General features: G+C 41.3%; 1 protein-coding gene across 1 annotated transcript in view; it reads right to left on the minus strand.

The window, feature by feature from the left end:
* Positions 1-20,594, minus strand: part of cntfr (ciliary neurotrophic factor receptor) — a 228,881-nt gene extending 208,287 nt beyond the window's left edge. The window contains exon 1 of the mRNA XM_067574320.1: positions 20,363-20,594. The gene's annotated coding sequence lies outside the window, so the exon portion shown is untranslated. The remainder of the gene's footprint in view (positions 1-20,362) is intronic.
* Between the last annotated feature and the right edge of the window lie 341 nt (positions 20,595-20,935).

The raw sequence follows: 20,935 nt of genomic DNA on the forward strand, positions 1-20,935 counted from the left end.
GCTGTAACGAAAAGGCTCAACAATATAATATAGTCTATGGTGTGGTGAATTTGATAGCAAGCTTGCTGTCATTGCCTCTTAGTTTGAATTTGCACATTTTCCTTTCATTTCCTATATGGTCTTTGACAATCCTTCTCTTAAAGGTAATCTTGAACCAACTCATAATCAATCCCAAGAGCCCTTATACTATTAACATGTGGGAAAAATCCAATAGAGTCAAAAGAGGCGAAGAAGACTATAATAGAACAGTGTTGCAAGAGAGACTGCTTTCACAATTGAGACACTTGAATATCACAGCATCCCCCCCAAGGAGGCAGCAGATTGTTCAAGTTCTCAAATATAGTGATAAAAAAAAAAACTGAACCATTACCATAGAAAGATCCTATACGTTTAAGTCTTTGCAAGAGTAGCATCAACAGAGAGGGCAATTTGTTCAGACCATGGGCAGGAAAATTATTCTTCCCTTTTTATCGCTAAAATCTATAGCAGACAAAAGGAAGTGTAATCTCCATCCACAGTCCTTTCACCTCTGACAGCAGTGAGAATCATGTCTGTCTGCTTCTGTCAGGTCAAAATACAAGAGAGTCCTCATGCTTTTAGTTTTTCATCCTCACAAGTGTGAAGGATTAGGCAGTCTTTTAGTCTAATAGGCAGTATTGAATATCGGTTACTTAAGAGGCAACAAGCATTCATTACATGCATGTTCTGTGACTTGTTCAAAATGCTTGCCAATTAGGCTTCATGGTGAGCAAGTTAACTCAAACCAAATCTCTGATTTTAGATGACATTATCAAAATGTACCATATGTACAACATTATGTTTCCATTACAGTGGGCTTCTTTGTGCACATTCAATTCCATAACTGCAAGAGACTTTACTCTAGTCCAATAGGTTTTTATCACATGAGACTGCAGTTTCTGTGAACTGAAAGCTATTTTCTACTCAATAATTAAATATTTCCTGCGTGATGTCTTTAGGAAATTAAATGGAATCAAAGGTTTTATTCCAAATCAGTAGCATCATTAAAATGTCAGCCATTCATTAACTGAAAACAGCCATGTTTTTAGCTTAATTACATAATTTATGTGGTACACTGTGTGTTTTGAACAGATTTCATGAGCACAAGAGCAGCTGTTTCTCTACAGAGGATGCTATAATCCTTTGGTTGAAGTGGACACATTCATAATGCAAATCAAAACTGAATAATGGTTTCAAATGACTGGGGCTATGACGACCAGACATTCAATATTATTCCAAGACACATCATCTGCTCTTGGCGGCATATTTACGATGCCATATATTCATATTTAAGGTATACATTTGTTGCCTTTAAACTCTGCACCTCCAAGACAAGAATATCCAGTCCAGACCACCTTCTATTCCTCTAAGAAGAAGGCGGCGGCCTGGACTCTCTATAATAAAACTGTCAGTGCCTCATGGCAGGGAGTGCACAGCTTTTAAAGGGAATTAGAGGAGCTGATTTGATTGGCCATGATTGATGCCAGCCTCTCACACGCCCACTGATAATGTATTCCTCCTAAACACACTCTGTTTCCAAATGTGCCACAGGTGTGTTCTGTTCCTTAAATAATGAAAACAGTTCCCTATGTCCCACATGTAGGTGTTGTTTTTGTCTAATGAGATTAGGAGGATAGCTAGGAGTCAGGGGACATGAAAATATCAGTCCATTATGTCCTTGGAAATCCATTTAAAACCAACTTTACATACTGCAGGATGGTACTGGAAGCTGCAAAACAGTACATAGCCACAACCTGCCCAATCCATGTTAATTTAAGCAAGCAGAAAGCAAGCTTTAAGTGCTGGCATTTACATTTAAAATGAGAAAGACTCACTTATGCTTCTCGACCACTAAATTACCACAAGTGCGGTTTTCTACCTCGAGAAGCCGTAACACAAAATCCAGTTTAGAAGTTCACACTACACGAGCAATTTTGAGTCAGACCTCCACAACATCTTGGGGTACAATGCTGCTGCAGGCGGGGGCTACAGAGCTGGTGTCTGTTTCTAAGTTAATGTGTGTGCTGTATTGTGGGAATCGTATTCCTAATGGGAGTGTCACAGGCCTGTGAGAGTCCCTTATGCCTGTCTTTTTAACATAAAGCCTTCTAAAAGCCTCTTGCACATGAAAAATGATTGGAAGAGCTAAGTCAAGCACAGCCCCAAGCACAAAGTGGGAATCACTGTCAGAAAAAATGTGTTTTTATTCCAATAATATTCATAATCCTCCCTGGCTGAGGTTATCTGTAGTGAATGTGTGTGAGAGTGTGTGTGGGTACATACATTATATTTAAACAACAATATCATGTACTGTACATCAAAAGGAAATTGCTGGAGTATTAGGTGCATTAGAAGTCTATGTGAACAATGTCAACCAAGTGAAATCAGACTGTGCTTAACATTTCACATTTTCTTTATCTGACTGTTGATTTCAAAGGTCTTTCCTAATGTGATTTTGACCCATTTCATTTAGCATTGCTGATTTAAGTCTGGCTTGTCTCATAGTGAAGCTAATTTATTCATATGTTGTTACCAGGGATGTTAAATTGGCTGATATTGTTCAGATCATGACACAATTGAGGCAATGGAGATGGACATTATTGTGAGACTAAGCGTGATGTGGTGCTCACAAGTCATTCGACGAATCAGAATTTATGCTTTGTCAATTAAATCGTCCCCCATAAGCTTCTCTCACGGCCATTTATCAGTGAAATTAAGTCGGAGCAAAAGCCACTCATGAATTCTGACTCAGCAGAATTCTTACATCTCAGTAATGTGTTCTTATACTTTGGTATTAAGACTCTGCTGGACAGAAGATTTAGGATTATTTTAATTAACACCCCTCCAGCCAGTCAGGATGGAGTGCACACCAAGGCCACAATGCTGTGTAGGAATTATCCCTAAGAGGATATTTTTCACTGCAACCATGGCAGTGATGCAAGGAGATGCAGTCATTTGGCAGTTGTCCATCCTTTTGTACCAAAACTTTGTTTTTGTTTTGTTTTCTTGCTATATATTATCATATTTTGCATAATTCAAGGTCTATACTTATATTCTGGGGCTCTACTGAAATATTTTACTCATACTGACCCTTTACACAGCCCCTCAGTTCAGCCTCTGTCTGAAACAGACCGTTTTAGCTCCTGTCTCTGTTCTGATTGGCCAGCTCTCAGAAGTTGCGTCCAGGCTCAGGAGGCAACTTAAACGAACCATAAAACAAACTGTTGTATTAGGATTTCACTACTTTTTCTCGTTCTTTACTCAAAATGTCAACTTCTCAAATACATCCATACATGTTCAAGACGTAATCCAATTCGAAATATAAGAGTGGGCAATGCAAACAACACAAGGAAAAACTTAAGCAACAACCTCAGCAACGGACGGCTGTTTATGAATGATGAGCTGTCATCAGCTCGTCGCTGAGGTAGAAAAAAAATGTCACAAAATGAAACATTCAGAGCAGGTTGAATCCTGGGTTTTTGACTTGCAGGGAGCATTTCTACATACGTTAACCTCAATTTTTGGAACTTTGACTATGTCTAACATAGATATCTGACATTATGACAGCGTATAAATAACAGAAAACCACAAAAGCATAATATGTTCCCTATTAAAATGTACACAAAGTAGTTCCTTTTCTAGCTATTTCTGCTAAATTTAAAAATACTTTTCTGCGTAATTGGTCATTTTCTTTTTTGCATGGACCCACTAAACCGAGAGTTAACAGGTGTAATAGTAGACAATTAGGTCCTCATTCTCCATATCTAAAATCTTGAGTGGGATAATTTGATACAAAAACCCACCATATAACCTTAGCCTTACTTGCCAACTCACACACACATAGACACATAGCAAATGCTGTGTAACTACCACCTTACAGAGGCTTTGCAGTCTTGACAACTCAATTTTCTGATTATTATAACATAATTGTGGCAGTTAATAGGCATTCTCATATTTCATTTTGGTTTTTATGAAAAAAATGCTAGTTTGAGGCCATATTACTTCTAAGTAGGCAATTAAAACAAATTGCTTCTAGTAATGGAGAAATATGGCTGCCTATGATAAGTTCCATATGGACTTTTTTCCACATTTCTGTCTGTTTCAGCTACCAGTTGATGGATTTATGTTATAGAGGAGGGTCTTGAATTAAACCACAGACAGACACACCACATTTAAATGGAAATACCAGTGTGATGCCCTCATACCAATGCACAGATCATATATTCTATAACATGACACGCACACACAGGAAGCATGAACATAGACTTGTGCATGTGCATACACACACACACACGGACAGATGCGAAAGAACACAGGCACACACTTCAAGTTGAGCATAACCAAAGGGCTTCAATATGGATTTCACACTTGAGCTAAACCTCCTTAACTTTCCTCAACAATATGGACGCCTCAAGCCATGTCACTTCCCCCACTGCCACTACAAACATTCACTTATTCTTCACAGACAATATTCCCCCTCTGGTTTAAAACCTCATTTAAGCACACTGTTTATGGAGGATGGTCTGAAGAATATTTTAATGTCATTATGTGGGTTCATATATCTGCTTTAATGGATTGAGACAGGATATGACATGACACATTTTTATAAGCTGCATTCAAATTCAGTGTTATGACCTGAGAGTTTCAACTGGTGTTTTGTTTGTATGAAAATTTCCCTTATCTTATTTTAACAGTAGTAGCATAGTAAACCTGACTCTGCCTCATAGGAAAACCAAAGTATGCAATGTACATCGCAATAAAAAGAAACACAATTCCCATCACAAACTGGTTCCAGCTCTAAATATGGAAAATGGAAAAGCCATGAAATTCAAATAAAGCAAGCCAAAGTTCCTATGTCTTTGAAAACTCATCCAACAGGACACTATATCTTCCCCAACTAGGGGATAAAACATTGTTGGCTTACATGTTGCCCTTTCCCTCGTGCTCTTTCTTTTTTGCCCTCCTCACACAAACACACAAGCAATTCAATACTTCCCAGACTCGAGAGACAGAATATGTGGGACCATATAATGTCCATGACCAATAATGCATCAGGAATGTGTTGTGAGGAAATCGAGGAATTTGTCATGGGGAGGGAAAACTGAACGTGTGGCAGGAAATTGACCGACTGTTCAACATGCCTTCACAGTGAAATCTAATCCACTGCTTACACATGCACGCTCACGGACACGCAAGCGTTCTCTGTCTTTCTCAAACACAGGCTTTATGTTCATACTTCTAAACACGAACACATGTGTACATATTCTAAATGTCACACACACACACACACACACACAATCTGACGACTAAACACAATGTGATTCCCTAACACAACACTTGTTCTCCTAAAGAGGGATTTACTATGAATCTTGTATTGCTGTAGGTCAGTTGATTATCTGGTGAATAGAATTTAAGATCACAGGAAGATAAAACTGTTGTTACAACAAAAAACACATTGTCGCACACACATACACAGACAATAGCGTCTCATCGACGAACAAATGTAATGTTACTAAAATTGGAGGGTATTTAGACTAGTTCTGGTTGTGCCTGTCAGCGATGGCACTACTGCAGGTGGCTGTTGAGAGCGATCATAGAGCCACAGATGGAGCATGTAAAGGTTGCATCTGGGGGGGAGAGATGGCAGAAGGCTAGCATGACTACCGCCTCTGGGCTCTTTGCTGATGGGTCCATTGGTTTTCAAATGTGACTTCTACAGACAAACATAATGAACACAGCAGTGGCAGAAATCACCTGAAGGTTTCTGCATTTAATGTGGCATTTTGTATTTAAGTGAATGACAATGTGGTTAAAACAAAAGGTATTGTATTTAATTGTGCTATATCAATGAAGGCTGATTTGATTGATTAAAATAAATTGGATAAAATGCTATGTGAACAGGCAAGATGCAATCAACATTCTGTCAAGGTGCCACAAGGGGCTTTAAAAAGAAAAAAAAAAAAATCTCACCTCAAAATAAACCACAGCAAGAATAACAAAACAAGATGGCAAGCTCTGATAAAACTGCAAACAGTAACGGAAATAAAACGACAATGGGAACAACATGGCAGAAAATAGAAGCATGATAGCAACGACCATGAAATGACAAGGGAAATAAAAATAAATTAAAATACGTTTCCCTAATGAGGGGGATCGTAGAGAAACAGATGGTGTGTTCAGCTGGTGTTTGGACCAGGGTTTTTATCCACCAGGCATCAGTTTTTTTGGCTGTAGAACTGTGGCGCTCCAGGCAGCCAGTTTACATGCTCTGTCCGGTTTTGTTTTTTGCCAGGGTTGCTTCCATATTGATAATGTTGGTTTGCCGGAGGACATCGATGTGAGAGGGATGCTCCTCCAAGGTGACCTTTGTAGGGATTTTATTGGATGCCGTGAATGTAAAAGCATTCAGGTTTTTGGATGTGGAGACACTGTTTGATTTAGGCATTGAAGCTGTGTTAAATGCTTCTATCAGGTTAAATGCCAAATATAAACTTTCACACTGAACAGACATAAGCCAATCATAAACTCTGGCAAACAAATTCACAGTATGACTGAACATATAAAGGTATGAAAAAGATACACACACACACACACAAAAACTGATGACGGCTGAAGTAATTTGACATGTGTGAGGGTATTCTACATTTTTTAAATCCTTCCTGATAAGCGACTATTTTCTACTCTGCCTCCAAGTCAAAGATAGGTGACTGGTATCTCACTCCCATTCTCTCTCATTCACACACACACACACACACACACAGAAATGGTAAACAGTCACGTTTATACCCGGAGGAATATCCTGGGAAAAGCCATATAGATATAGATATCTTAACTCTGACTGAGCAGCGGGTGTTGTGTGTATGTTGGTGACACAATGGTATGTGTTGGTCCGTCTGTGTTTGTCATTTTATGTGTGTATGCCCAGCGTGTCTACATGAAGCTACGTGACAAAGTATATGCGTTTACACGGATTTTTGCAAACTATTGATGTGTGGGTGTTAAATTTCGCCGCTCTGCATGCATTCGCCTGTTTGCTTGTGTGTTGTGCGACATAAGGTGCGTGCGCTTGTTTGTGTGACAGCGTGACTGTTGACTGTCTGTGTTTGATATGTCTCCTTAGCCACAGGTGCAGAGAGATGCTGACACTGCTTACAGAGAGACACAGTGCAAGAGAATGAGTTTATTTATCTATCTGTCAAGTTCTTTCTGTCTCTCTCTCACACACACACACACACACACAAACACAGGAACTCAGACAGACAAACAAAATTGGCACATAACTGCGCTCAGACACACACCCGTACGGAGACTGACATGCCCGTAAACAGACAAATAAACATGCCTGCACACATACACATACACACACACATCTGGAAGGAGTATGGGATCGTAGGCACCTCGCCAAGGTAAATAGAGGAAATTGCCAGCCTTGACATTTTTTGGTGTTGAGTGAGGCCTCTCAAGGTGACAGCTTTCACTGGGTGTTAGTGAGAGACAAGGATTGGTGCTGCTTAACAATCAACACACTGTCATTTGCTGTCTGTGAGTGTTTGTGCTTGTGACCACGTGTGACTGAGAACATGTGCGTGTGACAGTTATGTATGTGTCAATGTATGTGTGAACTGTTTCTTGATTGTATCCGGAAACCATGCATTTTAAATATAGAAAACATAAAATCAAACATAAAATGTTACTCAGTCTTTAAAGCATGATTTGAGTGCATGCAAAGAGAAAAAAAAAAGTTTTAAGATTGAGCAAGGACAGAACTGTGAATGAAATTGATGAGCTGAAGATGCAAAACAAATTTTGTCTCTAAAATTAAGCAAGCAGTCAAGCTTCCTTCACCCAATATCTTCAAAGCTGCAAGCTCTCCATTTTGGCAGTTTGTATACTTTTGGATTTGATGCGGATGTATAGCATAAATCTGTAGGGCTTTGCAAAGTTTGACCCTGAATCATTTTGAGGCATGATACCTAAAAATTGCCAACATGTGCCCCCTCAGAACACATTTTGAGCCAAGTGCAAAAAAAATGTTAAAAAGTTTGCATTAAAAATTGAATTTACTTCTTTAGTAAATGTGTCGCTGCTCGCCTACTCTGTAGATTTGTCCTTAATGAAATTGTGTACATGGGTGATGCCTACCAAATTGGCATGATGATATCGTTGTTGGGGTGGGGGGTGGGGAAATGGGGGGCTAATGGGGCAACTTTTAAATCACAATGATATGATGGTAGAGGGCTCAGTGGTCGATGACTGTCAGCCATCGGCGATGGACAATGGCATTGTCCATCGACCCAACCCTATTTCACTGTACCTGTACAGTACATTATGTGGAGTGCATGCCTTCTACTCTCTCTACCATACAATGCTAGTTTATAGAGGATACCACTATCTCATTTTATGTCTGTCGATGTCTTTCAACAACACAAAGGAACATAAACCAGTTATGTAAATAATCCCCCCTCCATTCACTCCCAGTCTTTTGTGCACTGCAACGGATCTAGTGTGTACATGTGTGTGGGTAAAGTCACACCGCAAACCCTGTATAGATGATGCCTCTCCTTTAACCTTGACTCTCTTTTGTGTAAGGTTGAAAACATGAGGAATACCAGGGTAATGTGCATATTTCTGCATGTGGTGAGAGCAAATATGCAGATATTGAATTGATAATTAACACAAATAATCACAAACCAACAGAAGTAACAATTACAAATAATGCAAAAACTATATGAATCAAGTACTCATTTTAAAAAATCATTTTTTTGTTACACTGATGCACACACACAGATGTTGTCTCCTTCTTAGGACGTTGAACTGGCTATCACTGTCCTCCCCTCTCCCCACATAATTCAACTGAATCCATTATTTCTTCCCATCTCCCAATGTTGAGATCCACGGTCTCATTTTTCTTGACAGCGTTCGACCCCTAGTTGCTCTTATAAGATTCAGTTTTCAAGTTCGATAAGAAATGTCTCGGTCAGAATTCTATCTGCCATGAATTTATGGCCTCCGGAAAGTCTGACTTCTGTATCTTACAGAAAACTAGTTGTGAAGAGGCAATTCAACCCCCACCAGCCCCCAAACCTGGTGGTGCATCATGTTAAAACTGTTGTATATGGGTGTTTTGTGTCAGTAATTGTAATTTTGTTCTACTTAATGTCCTTAATCAATCCATCTCAAGCTCACATTTCCACACACCCTCAACATTTGCATATACATTCTTTTATAATAGCTTTTATGGCAACTCTAGTTGAACACTGATCACCTAAAAACATTTCAACCACAGACACGTCAGCAAATCTTGATTCTGCTTACAGCTGTAAGGGGCACTCAATCAGTGTTGATATTAGCTTGTTAGCCATAGAATCTGCTTGGCTAACCATGGAAGTCTTGTGAATACAAATGATTTTTACATCATCAGATCAATCACTGTTACTTACTACATCACTACACTTGATTCAAATCAGCATCACTACAACCTTTTTTTTTTCCAGGTATCTCTCTTTTTTCCTGCCCAGCTGTTAGACACTTAGCCATTATTTACACACTGCTAATCCCCCAGTGGACCCCCATGATGGAGCCAGACGTGGTTGCTAGGCAATTTGTAATACGTCTGCAAAGTTTCTGTCAGAGGGGCACAGAGGGACTGACAGTTCTGTATAATATATTAAGACAGAGTTAGAATATCTAACATTTTAATATTGGATCAGGGGATCGCTTGTGTAAAGATCTTTCTCTCATAATTTCACTCCATTTATTTCCTCTCGGTCTCCTGTCTATCGACACCTTCCTTTATTTTCTCCTGGCTGAATCCCCAGACAAGGTAACCCCAGTGCCCTCCACACAGTCTCTTTGATTCACCCTAAATTTCTTCTCCTCCATTTCCCTTTTTCCTCCTAACTCCCTTCTCCCCACTCTTTCACTCTATCCTCCCTCCCTCCCTGCTCTTTACTCCTCTCCCTCCCTCTCCCTGCAGTAGCTACCAATAAAGGATGTTGTTAATATCATTAGGCAGACTTCCTCTCCGGCCCAGCGCCCAGCCCACTCCCTTTCAGCCATAATCAAGCGTGCACACTAACTATCAAAGGAGACATCGCTAATAAACTACCACAGTGGAGCGGAAAAACACACATGTACACTCCTGCAGAGAGAATACTGTTGGCTAAGTGCAGTGAAATAAATATGTGCGTGTGCGTGTTGGTGCTGAGGGGACGGGTGGGTTGGCCGGGGATGGGGTTGGGGGTGGGGGTCATTGGTGTGGGTTACCCAGACAACACTAATAAAGTATACTCAGTCTAATGCAAATCTGCCACTTAGGTATACTAAATTAATTGGGGTTGAGGGACATATACACAAGCAGACACTGCTAATAAAGTGTGCTCTGAGAAGAGGCAAATACTGTCAGTTTAGTGGACTTAAATGGGAAAAGGGGGCTGGGTGGGGGGTAAAGGGGGGGTGGCAACTGTGGCTTCCTGTTGCACTGCAGTCATTTGTTGTAAATCATCCTAAAACGGGAGCGTGTATTGCCAACTGCCTCGCTTGAAAGTGTTCTCTCCTGACAGCTGAATGCTACAGGGCATATATCACTACTTAAACACGGTCTAAAGGGAATATATGATGCAATACTGTGAGCAAGGAGCACTACATTTAAAAAGAAAAAAAAAAAAAAAAAAGGTTGGGCGGCCAATGACACGAGGCTGCTAATAGAGCATGCATGAGGCTGCTAATAGAGCATGCCGCACAAAAAGCACAGATTCTCATGCAAGCGCAGGTAATTATCTGTCTAAATGAAAGGAAGGAGGTGTCAAGCATATACATTCATCATCCTCTTAATTGTCGAGACACAGATGTGATGGTCCTAGTTGTGGAAATCATATTTTATACAGCGCTTTGTCTCCATTATTTGCTAAAAACAAAGATGTTTGTTTCTTTTTTTGTGAAACAAATGCTCATCATTCAGCTCATTACTTGGCTGGGTGGAACAGAATGAGAATTGAGACAAACAGTTATTCAGTTTTTTGGGGTTTTTTTTTACAACTTGGATCTTCTGTTGTTTTCTATTTGGTATGATAACAATGTAATCACCAAAAACCAATGGTGGAATCCAAGCTAATGCTTTAATGCTTTATGGTCAATAAAAATGAAGAAAATACTGTCACTTAAGTCGATTATAGTGCACAGGAAGTTCAGAAATGGAAGCAGAATTCAACATTGTCAAGATTTTGTCATTGCAATCAATGAAATCTGAGCATCAAAATAATTGATTTGAATGAGAATTTACCACAACAGCACAACAACCTGTGTTTCAACACAAACAAGTCAAGCCTCTTCATGTGCATTTGAACAACCATTGGGATTTTTCAGTGTTATGTGGCCACGACTGAGCTCCACTGTCATGCTTTATTTATCCTTTTCCCTCTGCACTGTAATGGAAATATAAAAGGGTGCATTGATTAGTGTTTAAGGATCAGGCTTTAATAGATTAAAAGCCCCCGGCTCTGAGAGAGGCACTCACTCACTCACATGCACACACACACACATACAGACACACAAAATTGTGCATAAAGGCAAGCTTATATACCCACTAACTGGCGAATATATGGACGCATATGGAAAGAGATAGACATAAGCAGTAACACAGACGTACAAACAGCTGATTCACACACTTGACATTAGATGGACACAAACAGAAACACACACACACACACACAAACACCTACAGCTGGCAGCAGCAGAAGCCTAAGCCTTTCAACAACTATAAATATTTCATAGCTAAAATAAGTAAATATATCTGAAATATCTCCAAAAATAAAAAGGATGAAGACGTCTCATTATAATAAAGTGAGAACCCTAATGTTGATTTTCCACTTGATGGAAAATTCATGCATTTTTAACGTAGTGCATTATTAATCATGCGGTCCCAGAGTTGTGAACATTTTGTACAAACTAGGGTGAAGTCAGGTCTCAATTTGAGTTTAAAAAAAGAAAAAAAAAAAAGTAAACATGAAAATAAATGAGGATGGCAGTGTTTCAGCATCCCATTGCTGATGTATCATGAGAGCATACCTGAATATGATGATAGAGCAAGTGAAAAACAGTAGCTGTGAGGGCAGAAGAAAAAAAAAATCTTCCTTACTAATGTTTCCAGGTTATTATATGTAAAACATGTTCTGAGATGTGTCGTTTGGAAAACCTATTGCATAACATTGTTTTTGGCTGCAAACCTGCCATTCCACCCTGAAAACACCAAATTCTGTTTAAGTATTACTGCTGTGATAAAGACAGATAAACTTAAAACCATAACACGTGTCTGCCCTCTGTATTCTTGTCTCTCCTCGCCAAGTGCTTCATTTCCCACTCTCTTTCCATTTATCTTCTGTTCAATGACCATTATCACATCTGAACTCAAATGTATGGCCTTGACTCCCAACCTGTCCAACTAGTCCCCTTTCATTTTCTCTAATCTTTACACCTCCTCCTCTCTGACCTCAATCATGCAAGTGGCCATAATGGTGTTAGCCTCCTGTACGATCACCCTTTTTTTCTTTTGATCATTGTTCACCCGTCTTCCTCTCATCCTTTCTTTCGGTCTTCTCTTTCTCCAACACTGATCACAGGCACCGTGTCTGTTGATAGTCTTTCCTAACCTCTAATTTCCTCCTCTCACCTCCCCACCATATTCACATTACTTCCAGTCTCCCTCTCTTCTGTTTGACCACAATCATGTTTGCTGTTAGCCTCGGCCAGGTATATCCACTCCTCTCATTGCTCCCTCTTGTCTGCCACCTTTCTTGCAGTCCCAATCATGCCTGATGGTATCCTTCAGTTAAACTGTCCTCTGCTCCATAATTGAATCGCTTCTGTTCTTCTCCTCTGACCACAATCACTTTTGTTCTTAGCTTCTTCCTAACCTCACAAGTCGTCTTTCCTCTCCTCTTGTCTTTCTTAATCCCTTCCTCAAGAAGTCACATACTAGTTGCTAGCTGTGCCTACAGCCTCTCCTCCATCCTGTCAGGTCCTCAATGTCTGCCTCAGCTGAGAGCACTCTTGCCTGTTGTGCGACTCAACTTTCCCTGTCACTTCTCCTGACCCCCCTGTCTCTCCTCTCCCTCAAGAAGTGACCTGTCTTGTCTGCTGTTAGCCACACCTGACCTCTCCTTGTCTCACCTCTTTGGTTTTCAGCCTTTCTCTCACACCCTGTAACTTTCTCAGACAGTCACGCACTCCTCACTCTTCTCATCTGCCACCTCGCCATAGGATGTATAACCCAGTTTCACATTTCACCTCATGTAATGCATCGCAATTTTGAAATGTGTTGCCCATATCGATATTGATCCCCATCTCATCTAATTGCGTCACAGCCGAATGTATTACATATCTATAAAATGTATATGTATTTTCTTTTCCATATAACACAATGTCATATTTGGTATTCTCAAAACTCAGCACCAGGTCTTTCCTGGGAAAAAATCCTCTTCTATAAAGGGAGCGATGCATTTCTTGTTGTGGATGTTCTTCTTGTGCTTGGAATTAATGACCAGCACGGCATGGATAAACAGAAATAAAAGTGCCACCCACATAATTTCATTAACAACAAATACAAGAAAAAATACAGCAAAACAAGCAAATTGATTGAAATAGTATCTACAAATCATCATCAAATAATCATATGATTAAAGCAAGACTACGTAACATCTGCTGAGCAGCAGCAACAGCGGCCTCTGCTGCCACAAGTGGTATTTACAGGATGCTGGTGCATTTAATTCTGTTGATAACAGGACGACCAACAATCTGTCAAATGCAACTTAACATTTTCACTGGTCACACCAGTGTGCCTGAAACTTCTCTCCAGTGTTCCTGTTGGTACTTTAAGATATCAGCCTTATTTTACTGTTTCCTGATCACTTTCAGCTGTATTGGAGTCGTGTTAAGTTACTGCTGATGAAAACCTTTCTATGATTAGAGATGTGCAGATGGGTCTTCAGCTAATAAGTGACAGCTGATTCACCTGATGAGCCCTTTGGTGAATTACAATCACTTGTATACTTGCCAATATGTAACTATGTTGTTATCAACAGAACTAAGATACAGGCTAGCAGCTACAGGACTGTATTTTCAGCGGTATGTAAAGATGATGTGGATCATAGTGGATCGTAACATAAGTCAGTCAGTATGATGTGAGCGAGTACATTTTAGCACACAGCTGCTGTGTGTTCAGATGTTGACATTCACATAAAATGGTGGAAGAGATGTGTGGAAGAATAGCATGGCTATCGAAGCTCTGCTAACTCAGCAATGAACACATCTCATTTCAAATAAGTTCTTCACAATAAAAGCCTTCCATTTGTTTGTCAGTGAAAAGCTTTTAATATGAAGCAGCAGCAGCAGGAACTGGAGTTACAGCCAGGTAACTACTATTTCTCATGGGTGAGCGTATCTGCTCATGAAAGAGGTGCCATTCTTCGTATTACAAGTCAGTGTACCATCAGAATGATTTTAAAGATGCCACTTTAAGGTAAAACAGTTGCATAATGTTGCTTTAATGTGTGCATCAAACTATAATTGTCCTTTTTGCAGTAGTACAGCCATGCATTTCTTCAAAGGAGCTACAACTGCAGGCATAATTGATGTCAGTGCTAACTGTTGGTAGGCTAATGCCGTGTTCATGTCCTACCATACAGACAGTAACTACAAGCAGAGGAGGGGGTGTTAAGTCAGACGTCTGTTATTTCTGACAGCTATGATAACTCCCACTTCCCATGAAGATCAACAGAAATGTCTACAAACTGGCAGTGGGCAGTTACAACTAAATAAAATTCAATATTAACAGTAATACAATCAATTCATTGAATTCAAAAGATGCTATGCACTGTTTACTATCACTCAACGAAGCGTTACAAGTATGTAACATGATAGAGCAAGCTGATATGGGATTTATTCCCATTTATCTGGTGTGACCACAAGGAGTAACCAAGCGTTCCTAAGACTTTTTCCTATTTCGAAATAGTGGTTTTCCCGCTTTTTCCTCTCTGACATGGCAACAATGCAGCATTTGCTTTAATCATCGTTTTCAACATGTGAAGAGCAACCAATGTTTCATGCATTTGCCTAATGAAAATAGAAACATAAAGCAAGTTAGTCCATAATACTAAACCTACTAACAACATAGACAGATTGAATGACAGATAGATGGATGACACATCATACATCTAACTCTCCAAAAAAATTGCTAATGACTCTCTCTTCATCATGTATTCCTCTACCGTGTGTGCTGTTTATTGCATCTTCCCATACAGCACTGTAGCCTGTGGGCACATTTACTCTGCTCTGCTTCTCCTCAAGATGCACTTAAATATATATAGTGTGTGTTTCTGAGGAAATTATTTTATATACTGAATGCATGTGTCAGGATAGAAAAATAAGTCTGTGCATGTTTCTAGCATACATACAGTACATGAAAGTTTGTGGCTGCTGTCTGGTATCATGTTGGTCCACCTGTATGTTAAAAGAATGCGAATGTCCTTCAGATAGTCATTAACTGTGTATGTGTGTGAGGGGGACACTTTAAAGAGACTCCCCCTACTGGAAGAGGCAGAGTCTGTGTGTGCACATGCGTCTATGCGTGTGTGTGGGGTACAGGGACTGTGGAAGGGGGGGGTTTGTGATGCATATTCATAAAAGGTTTTCTCCATATTCCCTGCTTTCATCCCTCGTTTGCTTTGATCAGAAAGTTAGAGGAGCTGAACTCTTCTATCTGTGTGCTGCAAGAATGCTACAGGGGCTGAATGGAGAGCTGTCTAAAGATGAAAATACAGCCAAGTCAAGCAGATATACACACAAGTTGACACACAAGCTGACCCGCAAGCAGACGCATAAGTTGACAGACAAAAAAGCCGCCTGGCAGACACTGACTCATCAGCAGAGAAACAGGCATACCATATATACAAATAGCACAAAGACAGCAGAGGGACCATGAATATACAAGTTTAGGAAAATATCTACTAACAAGAAGCTTGGAACCACACATAGCAAAGACTTTTCATAAACATTTCACAACTTTCTGAAATGTAAAGTCCTGATCCATAGTTAGAGGGCATGTTAGGAGTTATGGCAATAAAGAGTGGAAAACACTCTTTAATGACATGCAGATACTAAAGAGTTTAATATCTGCATGTCCTCTCTGTATTAAAAATGTACAAAGAAAGCACAAGAGTTCTTCTGGCTTACCGAAATAATTACACACCGAGTCCCCCTCTGAGCCAGATCTTCTAGCTCAGGGTGCAGAGAGGAAACCGTTGGAAAATGTGGATCTCTGAGATGCATGTGAGGCTGCTTAATTGGGGCCAAATCTTAACAAAATCTTGTCATGTTTTCACACCCTTAGGTGCATTTAGATAAAAGCACACAGCAAGTGGCATATCTAACTAGAGAGAGAGAGAGAGAGAGAGAGAGGGTAGACGGAGAAAGCGTGGGAGCTGTGCGTTGCCAGAAAGGAGCACTGGCTCATGTTGTTGCTGCTGTTTGGAGGCTTGTTGAGTACAAAGATCTTGCCTGCATTTGTTTCGCAGTGGCATGTAATATGTCGTGGATGTGTGCATGTACACACAAGTACACTTACCGAAGCCTTTTAGAAACTGTTTACTTTTTAGGCGAGAAAACTTTTGACTCCCCCTCCTTTATTCTCCACACCAGCTTCCAATTTGTAGCCTTTGTGTACGTTACAGCAGTGAGATTTGCACTCCCCCACTCCCCCCCACCCTTCTCTGATCAGGCCTGCACTTGGACATCTGTCGAAGGATGTTTACCCAGGCAGTAAGTATGTTTAAGGGAAATATTATCCTAGTTTTACCTTACCTTTCTTCTGTCTGAAGCATAAACACCAGCATTGCGAGATGGGGATGGGAGAGGAGAAGCAAGCAGGAAAAAAAAAAAAAAGAGTGTAGAGGAGGTAAGCGAGAGTGGATCTGAGAGAGTGAAAGAGAAGGATGAAGGGAAAAGGGAGAGGGAAGGAATCTGTGAGAGACAAGGTGGGTGCACAAGACAGGGAAAGAAAAGCAGGAGTGAATGGATTGGAATAGATACATTGGGGGATAAATAGGGACACTTAAGGGGAAAAAAAAGGTAGGAGGGGTGATGACAGAAGGACAGGAGAATGAGAAATCAGAAAGGGTGTGGAGAGGATGGAAGAAAAGTAAAGGAATGAGAGACAAAGAATGACAGATGGGGAGAGAAAATGAGAAGTTCAGAAGTAAAGAAGCACAGTTTCAACAGAAATACGCTTATTTTTCAAGTAACTGTTAATCAACCCTGACATCGCTTCTCATTCAATTTTCTCCTCTCAGTTCCTTGAGTACAATCACTTTAAAATATCAGCACTGTCATTTTCTCATTTATCATAGAACCCTTAATAGGATACAAGTACCGTTCTCAGATTTAAGACCTTTTCATTTCTCCAGGTTAAAATAGTAACAATTTCCTCCTCTATTGAGAAATGACATTCCTTTCCTCTACAGATAATGGCCTAATAAGAAGAGGCAAAACTTCCAATTTCAGGATCTTTGTCCTAGAAGTCTAGACAGCTTTTTATAGTCTGTTAAAATCTATAGTTTACATGCATGTCTGTCCGGTGCTTGAAGTACACAGACAGACACAGAGATGCTTACCATGCACACAGGCACACAAACACACAGTTTTCCCTTTTTTTCCCTGTTATCTTCCTCTCTCTCTCTCTCTCTCTCTCTCTCTCTCTCACACACACACACACACACACACACACACACACACACACACACATACACACACACACATACACACACAGGCCTCTTCCCGTCTGGTGTTGCTTCCAGACTAAAACCAAACCATGTGTGGGAGCTATCCTGTGCTGGCCTAAACTGTATGCCCTGTTGGTGCTCCACTTGAAAAGAAATTGGAAACTGCCCGTCTCACTGCCCACTATCTGTTTTCCTGTCTCTCTATATGCCTGTGTCCGGTTTTTGCGGTTCTGTGTGCTTCTGACAACCAGTGTCTTCGCTCCTGCTTGCCTGTCTGTCTTTTTTTTCGCCTGTCTTTCTCCCTCACTATTCCCTTTTTGCCTGTTAATCACTACTGTCTCCCTCCCTCTGCCTGTCTGCCCTCATCTGCCTTCCTGTGTTGCTCTTATTTGTACCCCTTTCACTGTCTGTCTAACTGTCTTTCCCTCCCTTGAACTCTTTCTGTCAGTCTTTCTATTTGCACCCCTCCTCCTCTTCTCCCCCCCCCCCCCCCCCAACCTCCCATCTCTCCCTCCCGCTCCACCACCAACTAGGCATGAAAACGGTGCTCCATTAGGAGTGCCTGGGCTAAGCCCAGTCTGACACACACTGCTTTGATCAGCCGTGAGCTGGGCTAAACACCCCGCTAAACTCCCAGTCTGAGGAGGGGGGTGTTGAGGGAGAGTTAGAGAGAGATGGGACCGGCGAGATCAAAACAGAGAAATGAGATGGAGATGGAGACACAATAAAAAGGGAAACACACAGACTGAAGAGAGAAGCTCAATTTCCAAAGCTGTCCCACAGTATATGTTCCCTCACCGCTCTTGTCTTTTATCACATTTTCCTTCACATCTCTTTTTTATCACTTAGTTTCCTCTCTTTCTCCTTCACGGCTTTCTTCTCCACAACCTCCAAGTAAAATGCATCACTAACAACCTGCACAGGTGCACCACTCACAGAAGCTCAGAGAACGATGAGTGAAAGATAATGTGAAACACGCAACCTGATCAGATGTCTGACTATTAGGAAGTCCCCCAGCAATTCTTTAGAGCATCTTTCTCAGAAGGCAACTTGTCTGTCTCATTAGTTAGGGCTAAATATTATACCCACTCCACAACACAAACACACAAACACACACAGGGGGGGAAAAAAGTAAGAGAGAAAAAGACAAGCCCAGAGAGAAAAGATATGTAGAGACCAGACCTCCATAACTGACAACAGTAAAACAAAATGAGCCAGAGCTTTCCACATTCAGGCAGGCAGATACTAAACCAGCAGCAGCAAAAGGACAAAAAGCTGTCGTCTTTTTCTCCCAAGGAGTAAAGAGAAAAGGGATTTCCGCTCAGTGCTAATCAATCAGGCCGTGATAATGGCTCCCATGCCTAGCTGTCGACTGGAGGGGTCAAGGCATCCCATGACCCAGCGCCCAGGGCCCAGGGGCCAAAGCCCCTCTCAGAATAGCACCCCAGGACGAACTCCCCAGGCTAATTGTCCAAGCCAGTGTCAGCCTTTTCAATGCCCCCCCCCCCACCCCCCCAACTCCCCTCCCCTCCTTCCACTTTCTCCTTCATTCCTCTCTTTCTTCTCCCTTTCCCTCCCCTCCTTCCCTCCTCACAACTCTGCGATCCTCTCTCTTTATATGCAACTGAGGAATCCACAATGTATACCAGCATGTACCAGCGAGGGGGAGAAAATGAGAAATAGAGCAAGGAGCTGGATGTAAAAAAAAAAAAAAAGAACATGTAGAGCTTAGAAGACATAGAAAACAAAAGGGGTTGCAGACATGGAGAAAACTAAATGAGAAGACAGAGATAGGAAAGAACAGGGAGAAGTGGGAGAGCATGTCAGATAACGAGAGATCAGTAGCAGTGGCAGCAAAATCAAACTGGGAGAGAAGTGAGAAGGGAGGATGAGAGAGCCAAAGACAGCAAGTCAGTAGGATAGAGAGGGACAGACAGATACAGAGACAGTTGGACACAAGAGAAAAGACAGTGAGAGACAGTGAGAGTGTCTCTCTCACCCCAACCCATCACTCATATCACTGGAACAGAGTGCTGTGACGGGTCTATCCCTTCCATCTGCATATCAATAGGTTTCTATTAATCACAGCCAGCGCAGCGTGTGTCTCTGAGAATCTGCTCAACATCAGTACGGCTGACCACCACAATGCATACAAACACAAAAAGACAGAGGACATGCACAGACACACACACACACACACACAGGAAAGCACAAGAGTCCGAAGCAAAACCCCATTCCAGCTCCGCACAATGGCATTCCTCTCATTCCAAGCGCACGCTGCTAATTAACAGCATTAGATCCCACAGACAGAGGGACAGATTGATGGAGAGAGTATCCCGATGTTGCACTATAGCACCACATCTCCGCTCTCTTCTGTCACCTTTCCTTTGTTTTTGGCTATCCTTCCTTCTTTTTTTTTTTTTTTTTTCCCTCACAGTCCCTTCCATCCAACTCTCTTTCCCTCTCTCAGTCCCTGTCAGGTCCTGGTCAGACAGCGCTGAAGAAGAGCAAAGTCCAAAAATCAAAATTTAAAAAAAAATAAAATAAAATATGAAAATCAATTGGCTACTCACTGGGAACCTCCTTTTTTTCTGTATTTCTTTTTTTTCCTGATCTGTCACTCCTTATTCTCTTCTCCACTGTAGCAAGGGGAGTGTGTCTATCCCGGCGTGTGTGCTGTCTCAGTCCGATAGAGGAAAGTTGCCGTCTGCGTGCATGAGCATGTGTGTGTGTGTGCGTGTGTTTGAAAGAGAGAGGGAGAGAGAGAACGTGTGCGCCTGTCTCTGTGTCTCGCACTGCTCTGAGTGAGCGAGCCAAGGCTGTTTTAAACAGGCTGCTCTCCCCATGTGACCAGCCCAGCCACAGGCAGGAATACATTACTGAGACACACACTCTCTCTCTCTCTCTCTCTCTCTCTCTCTCTCTCCCTCTCTCTCTCTCTCTCTCTCTCTCCCCCATTCTCTCTCATTCTCTTGCCCATAAACACACCGTGTCCACAGTGCACCCCCTAGCCACCGCTCAGGGTAGTGGAGGGAACAGCCCACACACATAATGCACACACACACACACACACACACACACATAGACCCAAATACAGCATGCACACACACAATGACAAACAGGAAGAAATATGGCAGCATTGAGTT

The sequence above is a fragment of the Thunnus thynnus genome, chromosome 19, assembly GCF_963924715.1.
Source record: "Thunnus thynnus chromosome 19, fThuThy2.1, whole genome shotgun sequence".
In the NCBI taxonomy this organism is placed as follows: Eukaryota; Metazoa; Chordata; class Actinopteri; order Scombriformes; family Scombridae; genus Thunnus; species Thunnus thynnus.